General features: G+C 40.3%; 1 pseudogene; it reads right to left on the bottom strand.

Annotated features, from left to right (window-relative positions):
• Nucleotides 1–10,788: 10,788 nt before the first annotated feature.
• LOC129149705 (peptidyl-prolyl cis-trans isomerase NIMA-interacting 4-like) lies at nt 10,789–19,250 on the bottom strand (annotated as a pseudogene).
• Between the last annotated feature and the right edge of the window lie 1,010 nt (nt 19,251–20,260).

Below are 20,260 nucleotides of genomic sequence, written 5' to 3'. Positions count from 1 at the left end.
AAATAAAAGACAATGGATACAGAATACTCATTCAAAAATCACATGGGAAAGGATGATCAGAGACTTCCTGGGGGTTGAGGGGAGGTTATCTGGGTCTTGAATGATGAGCAGGAATCAGGCAAAAAGTGGTAAATCATACATACTCTTGAATCTATTCCAAGTCTGTTACTGCTATCATAGTAAGAGAAATTAATAGAGGAATATAAGTTACTACCCTACCTAATAAAAGAGTAATATGCAAATTGACCCTAACTCCACTACACCCACAAGCCATGCCCACCAGCCACGCACACCAGCCAATCAGGAGCAAATATGTACATAAACCCCAACCAAGATGGCTGCTGCCACAGAGAGTAGGAGGGAGGCTTGAGTTTCCCCAGCAATAGAGGAAGCCAAGCTTTCCACACACCCTGGCGGGCCCAGGCCTCCACTCAAGAATACAAAGATTCAATTATAGAAGATAAATCCCCCCAAAAATGGTGGCAGCCATGGAGCTGGAGAGAGCAGGCTAGGGTTGCCCCCAGCGACCAAGGAAGCCAAGCTTTCAACCAGCCCTGGCTGGCCCAGGCCTCCACTTAAGGCTACAAAGTTTCAATTAAAGAAGGTAAACAAATCCAAACAGAAATGGCGACAGCCACAGAGCGAGCAGAAGGCTTGGCTTTGCTCCAGGTTACAAAGTTTCAATTGTAGAAGATAAATATATCCCAGATACCAGAGCCTCCGCTTGGGTTGCCAGGGGGCGTGGTCGGCCTGCAAACCACCACAGGCCCCTCACCCTGGCTGCCCCACACCCCAAGGGAATCCCCACCCTGATCTGGGACACCCTTCAGGGCAAACCGGCTGGCCCCCCACCCATGCACCAGGCCTCTATTCTATCTAATAAAAGAGTAATATGCAGATTGACCATCACTCCAACACAAGATCAAGATAGCTGCTCCCATGTGGTCAAAGATCCTGCCCCCATGTGGACACAAGATGGCCACCACAAGATGGCCAGCAGGAGAGGGCAGTTGGGAGGCAACCGGCCTGCAAGGGAGGGCAGTTGAGAAGGACCAGGCCTGCAAGGGAGGGCAGTTGAGAAGGACCAGGCCTGCAAGGGAGGGCAGTTGAGAGGTGACCAGGCCTGCAGGAGAGGGCAGTTGGAGGTGATCAACCCTGCAGAGGAGGGAAGTTGGGGGTGAACAGGCTGGCAGAGGAGGGAAGTTAGGGGGTGATCAGGCTGGCAGGCAGAGTGGTTAGGGGCAATCAGGAAGGGAGGCAGGCAAGCAGTTGGGAGCCAGCAGTCCTGGATTGTGAGAGGGATGTCTGACTGCCCTCAAGGGGTCCCATATTGGAGAGGGTACAGGCTGGGCTGAGGGACAACCCCCCCTCCGTGCACGAATTTCATGCACTGGGCCTCTAGTTTGTAATAGAGGAAGAAGAGGAAGAACAACAAGTAGAATGACCTTTTTAAAAGATCAAATGACTTATACAAAAGAAAAAACAAAAACACAAAAACTGGTCATTGAAAACAGATTACTGGCAGCATTAACCATCTTGAGAAGCAGCCGGCAGCAGAAGAGGAGCTGCCAAAAGAAGGAAGCATACAAGAAATAACTTAGGGAAAGTAAGAGGTTTTATTATTATTATTATTATTATTATTATTATTGATTACAGAGAGGAAGGGAGAGGGAGAGAGAGAAAATCAATGATGAGAGAAAACTCATTGATCGGCTACCTTCTGCATGCCCCCTACTGGGGTTGGAGCCTGTAACCAGGGCATGTGCCCCAACCGGGAATTGAACCATGACTTCCTAGTTTATAGGTTGACCACGAGCCATGCAGGTTGGGCAGGAGGTGTGGTTTTTTTTTTGTTGTTGTTGTTTTACAAAAAAAAGAGAGACAACAGGCCCCAAATTGAGTCACTTGTTCTAAGCCCAAATCACCAAACCAAGACTTAGCATCTAACCTAACTGCAGTTTCAGCTCCTTCAGGAAAATAATCTTAACCAGTCAGCACTATCGAGGTAATCTGCCAGACAGACCATGTGTCCTTGAACAGAATCGAACCCAGGACCCTTCAGTTCACAGGCCAATGCTCTATCCACTGAGCCAAACCAGCTAGGGTACCATTAGTTGCTTTTTAAAGCTCCAAAGTTTGAGAGCCAATGCCTTACACTAAAGGATGGTTTGTAATAGCAATCAAAATCATAAGGTGTCTGGAAGAAGAATTTCATTGATATAATAAAAACTCTTATTAAAACTACCCAGAATAGAAAGAAGGAAGAAAAGAACAAAAATGTGAATTAGATTATGTAAAGATAATAATGCTCTAGTAAGTAGACCTGCTATTATGTTAACAATATTAAAAATTAGGGCAGAAACAGGAAAAGACTAAGCAAGACAAAGGGAGAAAAAGAAATGTAACCTATTGCCATTAAGAGATGTGTGATGGAATCTTTCAATCTCTGTGTAATTAACCTAATATGCTCCTGTTCTATTCACTACTGGTGCCAGATGTGTAAGTCTAAGAAAATTCAAAATGAATTTTAGGAATATAAACAAGATTCCAAGTACTCACATATGCAAATTAAGTGACTGAGTAACTTCAAAGCAAGAAAAGGTCATCTCTCCTCTCTCACTGCCATTCTATCAGTGGTTCCTGGCCACTCTGGTTTTGTTGAAGATTAGCTCGGTAAGAACAAAATGTATATTACATTTCAAATGCAACAAAAGGGGTGGTTGAATTAAGATGATTTGATATTATAATTTTTAAGTGTTTATTTAATCTTTGCTTTTCTGTAAATACCTTTCAATCATTTAAGTATCATTTAAAACAGATTTTGTAAAGTATGATCAGATGTGCTGTCAGATGGGGAGACAAATTAAAAGTGCAATTCACACTGTTACAGTAGCAACGCTCACAGCAAAATGTAATCCAGTCTCTACAGTGTACGTGATTAAAGACTTGCAGGGAGATGAGCATTTAAATTATTAATCAATGCTGTTTCCTTAGGTGAAAAAACCTGTGTGCTACATAAATGGGGGAAAGGTCTTTTCCTTTTTCTTTTAACTTTTGCAAATTGGCTGCCTGGTAAAAAGCTTCAATTATCACCAGGTCATCTAAGTAACGGCTACTACCAATTGATAGTATATGCTTAAGACAAAGTTATGGGCAAACATCTGGACAGCCAACCACCTCAAGAGGACTTAGTATTTATTACAAATGCAAACCCCCAGGCCCGAGCCAGATGAACCAACAGTTTCTAATGCAGGGACAGGGCCAATTCTAGGCATTCGTTGTCTTACCCTAAAACATCAAGAGGGAATCAAGAGGCAAATTTTTAAAAACCACTTTCACTCTCGGTTGCCTTGGAAGAATCTCTTATAAATGAAAAAGTTAAAGATGATATGTCTTTTCAATTTCTTCATTGAGCCACTATTGGACTCACAAGTTACCCAATCGAAAGGCTTCTTCCCAACAACCTGAGCTGTGACTATTAATTAAGCCAGGAGGCCATTAGGCTGTGTTGACTCCAAGGCTATGGTAGGGTAGGTAAGCAAACTCAAATCTAAGCCTGTAAATACCTCAAGGTTACAAAATCAAAACCTCAGGACAATCACAAACAAGCCAACTAGGATTAAGCTGTAGCCAATCAAATAATTTCCTTTCTTTGTTTCCACACGTTCACTCCAAGTCTTTTCCCTGGCTTCTGGGTAGATGGCTCCTAGCCATTCCAGCCTGGCACTGCCAGGTGGGAATCGATTTTTGATCAATTAACCTTGAATCTTTTGATAGGGTTCAGTTTACTTTTTAACATACATAACTCTGAAAATAAGAACTCATAAAAACAAACTTAAAGCGGGCCATCCTAGCAAATATAAGGAATCACACAGGAATTGTCTGAATCAGCTTTTACTTTGAACAGGGTGAGGAAGAGCAGAGTTTGTCACCCCAAAATATGCCTTTTGGGGAATACTGATTAGTGTAAGCCGGTTATATTTTTAGGGGTTCAGGACAAGTCTCCCCAGAATGTGCCACCGTGGTGTGCAGATTATTTCAAGCAGAAGACAATTAAAGCCCAACAAATTCAAGAAGAGCTTTTCATCTCCTCCTTACCTGCCTAAAGGAATTTAGATAAGAACACCTGCTCCTAGAGGGAGCTGTCACCTTAGCAGAACATGAACTAAGTGCAATAGGGAGGGAGGAACCTAGAAAGTCTGTTACATTCCTTTCTGTGTTCCATTATTTCTGGGTGGCCCAGCGAGAATTTGCTTAGCAAATGTTTGCTCTTTCTCATTCACCTGTGAATTACCTGCTTGCCCTTGGGAGTCCCAGATTCCTGTCTAGAATGGCATATAAACCCTGACTGTCCTTGAGTCCCAAATTCCTATGGAACCCCTGTATGGATATACGTAATTAAATTTGGTTAGTTTCTCCTGTTAATCTGTCTCATGTTAATTTGATTATTAGACCAGCCAGAAGAACTAAAAAGGAAAAGAAGGACATTTTCCTTTTCCCTCACACTGGTCAGCAATGTGTATTATAATCCAACTAGAGGCCCAGTGCACAAATTTGTACATGGGTGGGGTTCCTCGGCCTGGCCAGCAATCAGGGCTGAACGGTGCTGGCCGCCAGGGGGAGGGACTGCGGGAGGTTGCTGGCTGCGGGAGGTTGGCTGTGGGAGTGCACTGACCACCAGGGGGCAGCTCCTGTGTTGAGTGTCTGCCCCCTGGTGATCAGTGCATGTCATAGCAACCGGTCGACTGTCGTAACAGTCGCTTAGGCTTTCACATAGATAGATCCCAAAATAAATGAGATGATTTAGAAATCACTCTATGCACAAAACATTTTGCACTTTTTCATATGAATCTACATTCTAAACTACATGCACTTTAATCGCAAATAAGAGATTCAAGTAAACTTTTCTGCCAAAGCCTTATTAAATGGTTGATGTGGTCAGCAATTCCATTCTCCTCTTTGCAACAATTTCGGGTAAATAAAATACTTGGTCTCCAAGTTTTAAAATGGTTCCAAGTTGCCAATACTAAATAAGTATTTGTAATTCTAATTATGTCTTTCCATGAAAGATGGTCTATGCTTTTCGCTTCCACGCTACAAACATTATGAAGAGTTCTTGCAAATTATGAAACAAAGATGCCTTATTGTTTGACTTTCCTGCTCAGTGTGGTTCACCAAGTGAGCACGGAATTGGGTGGCTTCCATGGCTGAGCCCAGATCGTGGATGTGCTGCTGTCAGCAAGGCCTCTCTGACCGAAACCTCTTCTCTTGTGAAACTCATTCGGTGAGCCTGTCCCTGGCCTCTAAAAAGAATAAAATTGCATTTGTATGCCTTACAGTTGGTAGACCAGTGCAGCAAAATTGTCACTCTTTTTAAAAGCCTCGCTTTCCCTCGGCAGCATTCACTCCCTTCTACAGGTCTTTGTCCTTCCCTAGAATATGCAGCCATTCTTCCACTTTGTTTCTCTCACCATAAAATAAATCAATGCAAAATAGCCACTTTTGTGAACAGCTGTCTTCCTTTCAGCCAGGCTCTTGAAATGCAAACACAGCGGTGTCCTCATTCTTCTGATGGGTTCTCAGACACCCTTAGATTGGGGCGAGGGGAGGGAGGGGGACCGTAAGAGGAAAGGGAGGAAATCATAACACAGATTTCAGTAGACTAAGGATCTGCCTTCTTTTAGACTAAGAATTCTTTGGTAAGAATCATGAAAAAACATTCCTACAACGTTGACCATGATGAAGGTGCTCAGAGGTCGTGAAAGGGAGCAGAATTTGGTCCCAAAGTATGTCTCCCTGGCATAAGGATTATGTTAGGCTGGTTAATTTTAAGAAGGAGCAGACATAGGAAGAGCTGAACACTGAGTGGAAGTGACATTTATAAGGGAAATCTCCATTTGTAAGAGTGTCTCTTTCTCTGAACTAAGGAATAGAAAGGGAAGTAAATTTCTAGATATTCTAATCAATGGAGAAGGTGTGGATAACTGCATAACAACCACACACACTTGATAAAAGTGCTCTGCCTGGTAACCCCTCATAACTGCCTGGTAACCCTCATCCCCTTTCCCCAACATCTTCTTTTGCCTTTAGCTAGAGATAATGTTTAAAAGTGGTGGCTTGGGCCATTTCAGGCAGTTACTCCATTTTCCTGGATATCAGCCATGTATATTGGAGGTATACATGTTATTAAACATCTATTTTTTTTCTCCTTTGAGTCCATCTTTTATTACAGGGAGTGTCTCACCCAACAACCTAAAAAAAATAGAGGAAAAATTATTCTTCCTCTCCCACAGCAGAATTACACAGATTTTGCTTAGCAATAAATATTTATTGAGCTGTGTGAGTTTGGGAAAGTTTCTTAGCTTCTCTGTGCCACATTCTCCCATGTGAAAAGGAGTATAATAATATTTCTTCTCTACAGAAGGTTTTTGGATTAAAAGTAATAATGTATATAAAATACTTCACCTACCTGAGTAACTGTCAAATTAAATTAACCCTTATTTTGAAAGCAGAATTGAATGAAGATCTCCAAAAGACCTAGCATCCTCTCCAAATGTCTTCCAAAATGAACTTGGTGAATCTAGTATCCTTTTCTCCATTTTTCATATCCATCACACTCCACATTCTAAGATACACACGTATTAATGTCTCAATATTTTTTGAAAAATACTCTAATTGGGTAACTTAATAATTTCTAAAATGAAAATGTATTTTGAAGTTGAAAAGAAAGGAGAAAGATGACTTTATGAGAAATAAGGGTGGAATGGCATACGCCTATGTCAGACAGAAGTACTGGGGTTGGGGGTGGGGGGAAGGAACAGCCCACAGTTGTCTAAACACAGGCACACAGATTAGGCCTGAATGTCCTCACGGTGCTTGGTGTCTCTCCAAGTTAAAGATGCCTTGGATTCACTTGGGGAACACTTAAGTCTACAAGGATAAAAGGCAGATTTGGGGGCCACAACCTAGACCTTCTAAATTAGAACCTCTGGGGTGAGGGGGTGGTGGAGCCCAGAATTTGACAAAAGCCCCCTCCTATGCTTAAAGTCCCAGTGACTCATGCCAGTAGTCCATATCCCATACTTCAAGAAACTAAACTGTAAGAACTGATGTCCCAGGTGAGGCTTGTTAAATATGGCCTATTCTGGCCTACATTTGCATTGCTTTTCAAACTAGGCACACAGGGAGGTGGTCAATATTTCCTCACTGATCACTTGCAACTACTGCCTGATCAGAAAAACCAAGAGCCTAGTTTCCCCAGTAACCAGGAAAGTGTGTGGAATTCATTTTCACGGGAGAATACACTTTGCTTCTTCAGTGCTAAACTATAATGGGTTGTAATGTGCAACTAAATGACATTTGCCATTTTCCTACAAATAACTTGATGTTATACTCTTTTGGTATCAAATGAATTACCATTAAAATGAATTTTGGTCAAACAAACTCCCCCCAAATACCAAACTTACTTTGTAATTGTACATTGTTTAATTACCCTGCCACTGCATAGCACTTACCACATAATTAGATAAATAGTAATTATCATTTGAGGAACCAATAACTAAGCAGAATTCGTGCATGGTAATGGTAATCACTGCCTTATTGGATAAACAAGGAAAAGGGATCTTCAATAAAGGTTTCTATAATTAAGCCACTGAAGAACATCTCAAAAGTCATGGGGTTTAGATTTTATCACCTGAATTAAAAAAAAGAACAAAGTCAAATAGAGAAAATGTAGTGAAATGGTGATTCAGCTACTGTATCATCATTTCAGGACTTAAAGCTGGAAGCATAGTTTCACCCTTTCTGTTTTAAAAATGCTAAAATCCAAGTGAATCTATATAGCGAGGGCATAGGAAGAATGGGAAAGGAGTGAGGTAATATATGTTCCAGCAACTCACTGAAGTATTGCCCATAATAATGTCCTAAATTGGATCAAGTGTCTTCGGAGTTGGAAAAGGGAGCACAATTCATGCAGAGAAAGTTAGGAGGAAAACAGAAAAGAAAAGCCAAGCTCAAAGAGAAAAGCGCTGTTTGGCAAAGAGCACAGCAGTGCCCCCACCTGGGCAGTTCCATCACTGCAGTAAAGGCACCTAGAAGGAGACCAGTTAAAGATGCTGTCATGGGAACTAAACTGGAAGAGAAGTCTCACAAAGAAAGCATCATAGAAATAAAGAAATAAAAAGAAAATATTAACAGCTCTCTATATTACTCCCAACCCCATGTCCCATAGGCAAATCTTACCAACACTGTGTTCTATAAAGGAATACTTTAAATGCACACTGACTAGAAGCATGATTGCTAAAGCTTATTTAGCAAACAACTTATTAGTTTCTTTTATGCATGTTATCTTTTAGTGTATTTCATGATCATGAATTGTGAATTACTTTCAGGGACTCTTTCCTCCATAGAAATACGTCCTTGGAATCACAGGAGAATACAGTCTAGCAGAGTCAGAAAGACTCTTTGATTTCCAAATAATAGAGCATGACTTTCCTTTGTCTTTTTGAACCTTAAGAGCAAAGAAGTGAGTTAAGCATATCCCTGGGTTCACAGCACACTATCATCACTGTAAAACTTCTCTCTTGTTTTAGCTTCATTTCCAATTTATTTCTTTTTTTAACATTTTTAAATTTTATGTATTGATTCATTTGAGAGAGAGAGAGAGAGAGAGAGAGAGAGAGAGAGAGAGAGAGAGAGATCAATTTGTTGTTCCACTTATTTATGCATGCATTGATGGCTTTTTGTATGTGCCCTGACTAGGGGTCAAACCCGAAACCTCGGTGTACCAGGACAATGTTCTAACCAACTGAGCCACCCAGACAGCGCTCCAATGTCTTTCTAATCCCTTGTCCCACTGTCCCCCATTCCTAAACTGCTTGCTATAAGTCCTTAAATATGCCCATATCATTATAAAAATAGTAACTTTGTATGAATGTGTTTAATTTACAAGTGTAATGTTAGACTATGCATTTCATTTTTTATTTCTTTTTTTTCTTAATTTCTTAATATCTATTCAGGTTCTTAATATCTATTCATGTCGCTCCATTTATATCTAGCTTGTTGCCTTGGAGTGCCCTTGTTGAGCATACATATTGCACATTTTACTTCCTCAGTTCCCTATAGTCATCTTTGTTGCCTCTAACTTTCAAGTACCACTCCCAGCACCACCACAACAGACAGATGAGAGAGAAAGATAATCCTCAAATGTCTTCCTTTACCTAGTTAGAATTTTCTCTAGGGTGTACCTAGGCCTGGGTGAGTCTTCCTGGAAAGTATGCAAATATAACCTCACTAAGTGCTAACAGACTGCTTTCCAGAATGACTATTCCCAGCAGCAACTGGGTGAGAAAAAGGAGTGTATTGTTTTTGCTTCTCTTCCGGGTACTTTTCATATATTTAAAAGTTCTTTATCCTGTGGATCAACACTCTTCAAATTCAATTCTTAAAAAAGAAGGAGGAGGAAGAAGAAAGGCTTATTTCAGAAAGCACAAGGTCAACAGCTGGAATGTAGTAATTTGGGTGGAGTAGGAGATAAACTATACTACAGTTTACAAAGGCTAGGCCATGCAATAGACTATTGGGAAGCTAAAAAGATACAATGTTATAATATGGTGCATTTTCTACTGAACCCCTCATTTTCCTTCACAATAAGCTACATCTGTCATAAATCCGCTCTGCCATTTATACCCTATGTGACCCAAAATGACACCCTCAGGGCAGAAAGCAAACAAAAGCTTCCAGTCAGATATCCACTGACTCCCGCTGGGAAACTTCCCGATATTATCACTGAGTAATAAAAACTGGGGAGGGTGAAATTCTAGGTCCTAGGTCCCAGGATTATCAATCAGCTCTCTAGAAACCAGTCTGAGGCCCCTGCATTTTAACAACCAGCAAAGTCAGTGCACTATCCTGTTCAGAGGCCGAAAACAAGCTTAAAAGCCAAACGGATAAAGCTAATAGCCCCAAGTCCTAATACAAACACCTCTATGATCTCAGGCGTACTCATTCTGTGTGTGCGTGTTTATTATCATTACTGTTCTGTGAGCACACCAAGCATCCCAGGGTCTCTTGCTTCTTACTCTGCCTGAGCTCTCTATCCCCATATATTCACAAGGCTCATCCCTGGCTATGCTCACGTGCCCATTTAGCAGAAAGGGCTTCCGTACCACTCTTAGTAGCACTGTGCTTCACACACTCTGCTGTATTATCCATCAAAGCGCTTAATCACATAGATCTTCCCACTAGAGTGTAAACACCATCAAAGCAAGGATTGTATTCGTTTCTTTCACTGTGCTATCGCCAGCATCTAGAACAGTGCCTGGCCCAAAGAAGGCACTTAAATGTGCGTGGATCAAGTCCGTTTCGACCATGATAGATGCTGAAGGTCCAATAATGAAAAGAGCACCCAGTCCCTGCCCTCATAGAGCGGACACCCTTGTGTGGGAAACAGACTAGCAGGCTGTAAGAACTGCACAACCCAGGTCTTCTGACTCAGGTGGCTCTTTCCACCGCCATGCTCAACAAGGTGTAAAAAGATGGGCTTCAATTATTTAGCGGCAGCTAAAGGAAGGCATTAGCAAGCATGAGAAAAGAAAGCTTTAAAAGCCGAGGTAGTTGCCTTTTTCCATCATGTATTTTTAAAGCCTTCCTGTGGTTTTTTTAGAGACCCATTCAGATTTGAGGCCACAAAAGAGGAAGTAGCCATGAGGACTCTTCGGGGGACTTTAATATTCTAAAAGCATTTTCAGTTGTTTTTTGTTTTTTGTTTTTTCAGTCTTCCATACCATTTTATTTTCTCCCTTCAACCATAATAATATATGCACATTTTTTTTTCTTAACCAGAGTGTCTGCAAACAAAGGCTTGTCCAACCCACTTACAGGCAAGGCAAGTGCTGCTGCTTCAAATGGCCCCCGGATGGGCCCTCTGGCATCCAACCCAAGTCGCCCCTAGCCCGGCTTTATCTTCACTAGATTGTGCAGCCGCTTCATTGAATCTCATTTCAGACTTTAACTTTTCCAAGGCTTCCATGATTTTTCCGTGTTTTTCACACAGAATGTGTTTGATCTTTACTGCATTGCCACCATCTGTGGGACCCCGAGACTCCTTGTCAGAACTGTCACTCCCAGAGGCTGCTCCTCCATCCCCCTCTTTTCCAAAATCGCTTGTTCCTTTAGGGTGGTATCTTCAGAACTTGACATTGAACTCTCCACTGTATCAGTTTCTGTACCTTCGGTTGTGTATTTTATACATGGAATATTATTTAGGTTTTAAATAAATTATCATAGCAGATTAATCGGTGTGCATAAATTTACACATATACATAACTTCATGTATAGTTTAACAAAGGGTATAGAACTGACCATTGGAAATGTTTCAGTGGTTACCTAACTTGTCCTCATTAAGTCATGATGCTTGTTTTCTAACAGAATGAATGCAAAATCTACCAAGTCTCATTAGAACTGCGATAGTGTTTAGCAAGTTAGAACATAAAGCTTCAGTCCGTATGCATTGGAGTGGAAACGAATATTCTATTTTGTATTTTAAAGCCAGACTCTCCTTGACTTAACTTGGGGAAAGTGAAAGGAACACTGCCATAGAATTTAATTGAGAGAGAGGGAGAGGGTGAAAGTTGCTTTGAATGTGAAGTTTGGTTGCTCATGCAATTTAGTCTCCAGAAGCCACCTTTCATGCCTGTTGACTGAAATGCTGTCTGACACGAGAGAAACCCAGTCTAACAGACTAGTTCCTTCATTGAGAGCTAGAGATCTGTGCCCAGGATTGGGGGGGGGGGAGAATATTGGGCTTATTTTGACATGTATAATATGGCCTAAATGTGAGCGAATAAAGAAGATAAGAATATTTTGCAAATAATCTTCATTAGAAGTTTATTTTGCCCTGTGTACACTTTAGCTCCTGGGAACCAGAAGGACAAAGTGTGAGGCAGCAGTCTTCTAAACCGGAGCCCTTCAGGAGAAAAAATAATATTGGTATTAATAACAATAATAAGCTAATGGCTTTCCCTGATTACCACTAAATAATACACACAAAATGGCTCAGTGACACACCATCTTTTGTATCATGTTCAGTGTATTTCCTAAGTGAAGGAGTGACAGGACCCAAGTCAAATGATCAAAGGTCTACAAAAAGGCCCATCACTTACTGGTCATGAGACGTAGAAAAAAAATCACTTAATCTCTTCAGTGGTAAAACTCACCCTATCTTCTTAACAGGGGTAATTGCATCAAATAAAAGGTATTATTATATAGTGTGGAAGAATGTGTGTATGTGTGTGTGTGCTCGCACGTGCGCACTCAAACATGTTTGTGCATGTGTGGTTAGTTGGTCAATAGTGATGTGATCACAAATGTAATTGGATAGTCAGTACATGGTATTCATTCAAGTAGAAGTCAAATATAGTCCTTACAAAAACAGAGCTCTGGTGACACAGCGCACTACAAATGCATTGGTAATTTTCACCTTTCTCCTCCTCACAGTTGTTTCTCTCAGACTAATAGGAGCAGGGTATGTAAGAGAGAGATTTTAAATACTTTTTAAAGGCCAAGAAATCCTATCTAATAATAGAGTAACATGTAAATTACCATCACTCCGCTACGCCCACGATTGGGCGGCAGGAGGCTGGGGGGCGGGACTCGGGGTGGCCTATCCAGCCATTGAGAGGCACGGATCCGCTGCCACTGAGGGGGGCTACCCTGCTGTTGAGAGGCGCAGGGGGCGGGACTCCCGCCCCCTGTGCCTCTCAACGGCCAGATCCGCGGCCGCTGAGGGGGCCTGCCAAGGACACCCAGTTGCGCCTCTCAATGGCAGGGTAGCCAGGTGTCCGCGGCAGCCCCCCTCGGCGGCTGTTGAGAGGTGCAGGGGGTGGGAGTCCTGCCCCCTGTGCCTCTCAACAGCAGGGTAGCCCCGCTCAGCGGCCACGGACCATCAAAAGCGTGGGAGCTGGGTGCCTGTCTGCTCCAGCACCAGGCCGAGCCGGAGGCTTCTGAAAGGCCTGGTGCACCAGCGGACAGGCACCCAGCTCCACCACGAAAAGCGAAAGCGTGTAGGGGACCCTACACGTGCATGATTCAATCATGCACTGGGCCTCTAGTATATTTATAAATGTATGAGTCAAAAGCATACCAACTTTCTTTTATGTTTGAAAACTACAATTATTCAAATTTTGAATAATTACATAACAATATGACATTATATAAACTGGTCTTAACAGAAGCATAACCAGGGAGAAGAAAAAATCTTCAAGGTCAGAGGCTGACATTCTTCAGCACTATAAAGCCATCATCTGCTACAAAGTGATTGTCTTGGTCAAGAAAATGAACTCCAGAAGACCTCCATCATGGGGAATTATTTCAAACATACAAATTATTTCCTTTCAGAAACTCATCTTATGTAGCTGAATTTCCTCTACCAAATATAAACTAAGTCATTAAAATCATAATTTTGCTATCATTTTTAAGCATCCAATTTCATAAATGAGGACAGAAAATACAATTTTTTCTTTTCAAAATTCAAAGGAAATAAATTGCAGTACGGTTTTAAGAATCTTAGTTCAGCGAGCTCCACAACTCGTAAATCATAATGTGCTTCCTTGCAGTGTCCTCTTTTCATGCAGCTGAATTAAAAAAAGCAATAAGGGGTGAGCAAATGTACCACTGGTTCCTGTTAACGTGTGTGCTGTATCTACAGATGGCTGCCTGCATTTCAAGCCAGTCATTCATCAAGGTCCAGGACAAAGGAATAAATGGTTCTGGTCATGTCATCACTGAGCAAATGTGCAAATGTACTTCTCTCTGGGCCTGGCCCCATTATTGCACAGCCTGAGTATCATGCACAATTTGTGTTTTGCCTTGTTCAAAATGCAGATTGCCTAGGTTAGAAACTGACAAGAAATATTATCCCCTGCAAGCCACTAACCTGCAGAGTCCGAGAAAGTCTGTAGCTTCCTAAATAGCGGGTGACCTGTTGAAAGTTGTACTTCTGAGATTACAATAATATCTAAACCCAACATATGCTAATCTCAACGCACTTAAATTATTCTGGCTGCTCCTCCCCGTAAAGTAAATGACCAAAATATGTAAATAAAATAATGTAACATCTTCTGAAGGGTCTCTTTGGCGGAACGAAGTGAATAAACACACAAGTGTTGCCCCACAACAGAGTGCGCTCAGAAAGCTCAGGAGGAAAATCTGCTCTTGAAAATTGCCCAACTTAAATAGAGACTCTCAACAAATGTTTGAAGAGGCAAATTAAAATCATCTGTAAAACTTTCAACAATAAAGATAAATTTTTAAAAAAATAAAAATAATAAAATCAATAAACTTCCCTAAGGCTTAAATCACATAAAATAAGTCAAAGATTATAAATCATCACAGCAAGGAAACCTGTCTTTCAATTAGTATTATTCCATAGTGATGAACTGGTGCTTCTGATGGATACACTGGGTTAGGGCCAGGTTGTAGGGTTGCCCTGGTAGTGCCCAAACTTTGGGGGGCTTATATGTGGGTGCCACCAGGGACCAATCCTGTGCCCCAGACTGAACTAAGCATCCTCCTTCAACAGGTCTCATAGGAAGGCTCTCTTTCTCCTGAAGGAGCTGTTTGGGGGAAATTATTTTGTTGGTGGTTTCTTTTTCATTACTATCTATGCCCTCCTCATTCCCCAATAGGATTTGAAGCATTTCAGGCAGCAGATAGTGAAATAGACTAAATGAATTCTAAAATGCTCTACAATTTAGAGTCTAGAGAATTTTTTATAATATTAAAATACATAAAACAACTAAGTTAAAAATTAAAATGGATCAGAAAACATTTAGGGAGTAATGAAATCAAAAGATGTGAATCCATATGGAAAAACAAACTCTCCTGGTAATAAACCCTGGGAGGAGTTTTCACAGAGGGTACATAATGTCTTTAGTTCATTCATTAATTCAACAATGTTTATTGAAAACATCTGCTATGTACACTGCAATTTTGCTTAAGAAACATTCTTTAAATAACAGTTTAACTTGGCCTCTGACCAAAGCCAAGGACATAACATTTAATTCTATTTGTCAAAATACATTCTACCAGAAAACTAAGGTTTTAGCCAAAATATACTGTATTCTGGTGATGTAATTTGGCCCCAGCAACAGTGTTTGGAGACTACTCAGTATGTACTGAAGAGTTAGTATGTCTCTTGAGCTGAAATGTTTCTCAAAATACTGCTGCAAACATGCGTCAGCAGGAGAGGTCTATGCAAGCCCGGCTCTTTGCCAAGTGCCGCAGGAAGTGGGAGGCTACCTTCTTAGTTGATGTAGACGTTCTACTTTGACACTTGGGAATGCAGCTTTCATCCTTGTTTCAAAGGAAACGATCTCACCTTGGCATCAGGTAGGTGCAGAGATGTCTGGACAGGACCAGATTTTTTTCCTCAAAAATGAAGATGTTTTCAGCTGCTCAAAATGATTCGTACATAGCACATGACACAGATGTATTTAACCAGAAAAAAAAAAAATTTAAGGTGGCTGTTTGTTAATAGCGTTCTATATTGGCGTGCTCTTTAATATGACAAATTTTAAGTAACACCCCATCTTGATGCTCCCCACGAAGATGAGTTAGTTGTAAGAAGGTCCTCATGTCTGTGTTCATTAGTTTTGTGCAACAGCATAGAATTCATTTGAAAATCAGATTGTATGTACCCTCTCATCGAGATGTGGGAAAATGCCTGGCAAACTGTAGAGGACAAAGACACTAAAAACATGTACCCATACAAAAATGAACTGTTATTCCTTCTTCCCCCAAAAAAGGCTCATGCCTAAAACATATGGAAAAGCACAGGTGCTCCCATTAACTTGCCCCCACAGAGCAAAACTTTAACCATTGTACATAACATTGGCTTTGAAAATGCCCATAACATTCCAACAGTTGCTTGGCTATGGAAATCACTCCTGGCTAATCAAGAGTATAAAAATATGTGCTCCCCACTCTCTAACTCAGCACCAAGCTCAGCACCACCACTGACATGCCTTCCTCATCCAGAAGCAGTGTTACACACCACCTTCTCAGAGAGTAGAACCAGAGCCAACTCACAGCTTGTGTTAGAAGAGAGATGCGAGAAGCTACACTTCTTTACCCGCCCCCAGAACAGACATAGTTCAAGAGTGGCATCTGGCAGATCTAATCATTTGAAGCAAATGTATAGAAGTGCTCCAAAATAGATTGCCAGAAAGCATATTGTCCTCATAGCCAATTAAAATAAATAGAGAGAAGGCTACACAAAGGAAAAATAGTAATTATCCAGGCTGGAGTATGCCCAAGTCCGAACTACTAACATACCCGAAATGTGTAAATAATCACCCTCAATATTTTTATGATTTCAGTAATTGAGAATCGTCTTTTCTTCATTTCACCTCCCAAACAGCACTCCCTACCATTCAGTCTCTATTAACAATCTGCTGAAAGATTAATTGAATATTGACCCCACAAAATGGCTGCTACCTGTGGTGTCACTACAACTCTCCAATAAAAAAACAGGTCTAAATTGAGATACAGCAAGTTGAGAATTCCATCTCACCACTTTGATTATATTTTAACTGCTAGTACTTGGAAGCCAAAGTATTTTATTTAAAAACAAGGATTAAACCATTTCAAGACAACTGCAGTGTAATGAGAAAAGCCCTGGATTGGCAATCAGGAGTCTCGGCTTTCTATTATTGCTCTGTTCTCAGAACTTTATGACTGTGACTGTGAACCATTTGTTCATTCATTCTTTTATTCAACTATTTATTAAATATCTAATCTGAGTTAAGCACTGTGCCAGTTTCCCATCAGTCCATGATTCTTCATTTGTTTAAAGGATAAATAGATATTTATATCTATTCTAACACACAGGATTGTTATGTGAAGTAAATAAAAGTGTTTATGTGGTAGTTCTTAGTTAACAATAAAGTACTATGCAATTATGAAGTGACTGTTATTAAGAAAGCATTATAATTCGCTTCAATCTTCGCCTAACCAACACATCAAGGGGTGTATAGGAATATCAACAGAATTTGTGTGTACAATATATAAATTGTGCACAATGATACGTTATAACATATTTGAGTGATAACAAAGAAAATATAATTTGTAGAATAGAAATGGAGAGGCAGACTAGTTAGGTAAGGGAAATTTAGGCTTCCAAATGGAACCAACTAACAGAAGTTGGATGTGTGCCTAGCTTTATGGAGAGAAATCTGCACTTAGATAATTTAAAAAAATCAGTTAGAGTAAGTTCAAGAGAGACTACAACAGGAAATTTAGATAGTAAGTACAAACAGTTTTTTCAAGAAGTTTTGCTGTGAAGGAGAGCAAAGAAATGAATTAAGCAAGATCAAGAAAGCTTAAAAAAAACACAAATAGGGGAGATATAGTTTTTATTATGCTAATGGAAAAGAGCCAATGGAGGGGGAAATTGATATAATTGAACTTAGAGTTCATGTTAGAAGTTGTGACAAATATTTGAATAGTGGTTGATAATAAATGGCTTTAAAAGCTAATGAATGACTTTAGACTGAAAAGGCAGCATGAGGCCTTTATAGATGTTTGAATAGAGTAGTGACATAAAAACCTATATGTGTGCCTATAGTGAAATTTACTGAATTGATTTGTAAGTATTATTATCTATGACACCCCCACCCATAAATATGAAGTCTCTGCATTGTAAACAGCTCACCCTCAGGTAGATTTACAATGTACTGTGTAGTATGTTAGCTCAGTTAATCCTTCCAAGAATCCCAGACAGTGTATATTATTGCTGACCACATTTTATAGATGAGGAAATTGAGGTCAGAGACTAAGCAACTTTTCCTAGGCAACAGCTGTAAGTGGTAGAGCCAATAATTGAACCTAGACAGTCTGGTTCCACAATACAGCATGAAGCATCATGTTCTATTGTCTTTTTTCATGTATTGTCTTCTAAGTTATAGTATTTTTGACCCTGTTTATAGTTAGTGTATGAGGAGTTTAAAAAGTTCACTATTTCCCTTACCTAACTAGTCTGCCTCTCCATTTCTATTCTACAAATTATATCTCCCCTATTTGTGTTTTTTTTAAGCTTTCTTGATCTTGCTTAATTCATTTCTTTGCTCTCCTTCACAGCAAAACTTCTTGAAAAAACTGTTTGCACTTACTATCTAAATTTCCTGTTGTAGTCTCTCTTGAACTTATTCTAACTGATTTTTTTAAATTATCTAAGTGCAGATTTCTCTCCATAAAGCTAGGCACACATCCAACTTCTGTTAGTTGGTTCCATTTGGAAGCCTAAAAAATCTGAAAGTTAATATGTCCTGCAGAACTCGATTATTCCTCCCATAGCTGCTGTTACCTCCATCTCCTAATTTCTGTAAATGGAAACTACATTCAGAAGGAATCTTGTTTGATTACACCCTTTCTTTCACACTTCACATCCTCTCCATCAGTAAATTATGTGAACTCCTTCTTGGCAACATATCCATCCAACTGGATCTCAGAGCTGCACCACTACCTGACCCAAAAGCCCCTTTGCCTCTCACTTGGATTTCTTGCAAGATCCTCCACACTTTTGCCCTTGTCCCCCTCTGGTTTGTTCCCACACAGCAGCCAGAGTGAGCCTTTTATAGAAGTCAAACTATGGCACTGTTCCCTCCAAGTATTTAAATCGTTTCCCATTTCACTCAGTCGAATTCAATATCTTCACCACAGCCCCCTACAGTGCCTTCAGGCCCTACATGATCTGGCCACTGCTTCCTCTCTGATCTCATCCATCACTCCTCACCAACTCCTTCACCCTTCCTTTCCTGCTTCAGCTGCACTGCTCTTTCCTTTCTTCCACCATACAACCATCCACAAGAATATAAACTCCATGAGACTATTTTACAAATTATTGCATCCTCTGAACCAAGAATAGTGTCTAGCACAGTCATACATTCATTGAAAGAATAGACTGAATTAATAATGAATCTCTATTGTTCCACAATAACTCCTACACCTTGAGGGCCATGCCCAAGCCTATACTATGTCAAACCTTCAGGGAAGACTCTGAAGACAAGCATTAGTATCCCCATTATGCAGATGAGGAGGCTGACAAGGTTGTATGTATTTCATGTTCCAGATCTCACAGCTGGAATGTGGCAGCTTTAAGGTTTTAACTAGAATCTGTGCTCTTTCCCTGGGGCCTCTATGCTCACCAAATAGTCCACAATCATTTCCATTCCTCCAACTTGTGTTGTTACCATATCTGTAAAGTTTTCTTCCAACCTTAAACTTCAGATTTCTACTACAAATCAAGGTTCTCTTAGTAATTTCCTTTTCAACATCCCACACATTCATATGACTTATTCCAATTTGTATCATTGTCTCCATTCTTAGGAATAAAACACTTAAAGTTCACAAGGTACTGTAATGCTTTTAATTATATATGCTTTTCCATAATTTTCTAATTTTTATGTTTGTGTTATTCTTATCTGCCCCCAAAAATACAATTCAGGACTTTACTTTGAACCTATTTCATTAGAATGTCTTTCTGTCTCATATATTGGCCACTGAGAATGTACCTACATGATGGATTAACCTGAAGACAAACATATAACGTAAAAGAGTGCAAGGTACCTGGATGTCAGAAGCTACACATCTCATGTTGCCATTCAAAAATTCCTATCATTGGACATAACAGCACAGAGAGTAGATACCCATTTGCTCAGACACATGAAAATCTCATAGATCAGGATTTTCCTTTCCAGTGATGCTAAACCTGTTCCCCCATTTGTAAACTGAGGACACTCCACAAATGGTCACTGCTAGGTACAGATACGGAAATAGATCTTAAAAATAACTCTCCAATATGGAGGCTAAAGTGTATGTGTTAACAGAATGTTTATTTGCCTTGAGTGATTCTATTCTGTTCACCTCAAATCCACGCTGAAGGCAGATGAAAAATTCATGTTCCTAAAACACCACTTCCCTCACATCACTCCCCTCCTATGAAAGCCTGCATTTCTCTCTACTACCTACAGAATGAAGTCTAGACTTCTTAGTCTAACGTGGAAAACTTCTCACAACTGAATCCTACTCTCTGCAAACTGATGGCCCACAACTTTGTAACTAAGACTCTAGGCCAATAAATTTGCTCATTTTTAGGTAATTCAACTAGGCATTATATGCACATAATACATTTATGCTGTGCTTTGTTAGCCAAAATAGTCTACCTTCAGTTCCTCAAATAATCTAAGTTTTTCCCTGAATCAGA

The sequence above is a fragment of the Eptesicus fuscus genome, chromosome 7, assembly GCF_027574615.1.
Source record: "Eptesicus fuscus isolate TK198812 chromosome 7, DD_ASM_mEF_20220401, whole genome shotgun sequence".
NCBI lineage: Eukaryota > Metazoa > Chordata > Mammalia > Chiroptera > Vespertilionidae > Eptesicus > Eptesicus fuscus.
This window is presented reverse-complemented; position numbering and strand designations above follow the sequence as displayed.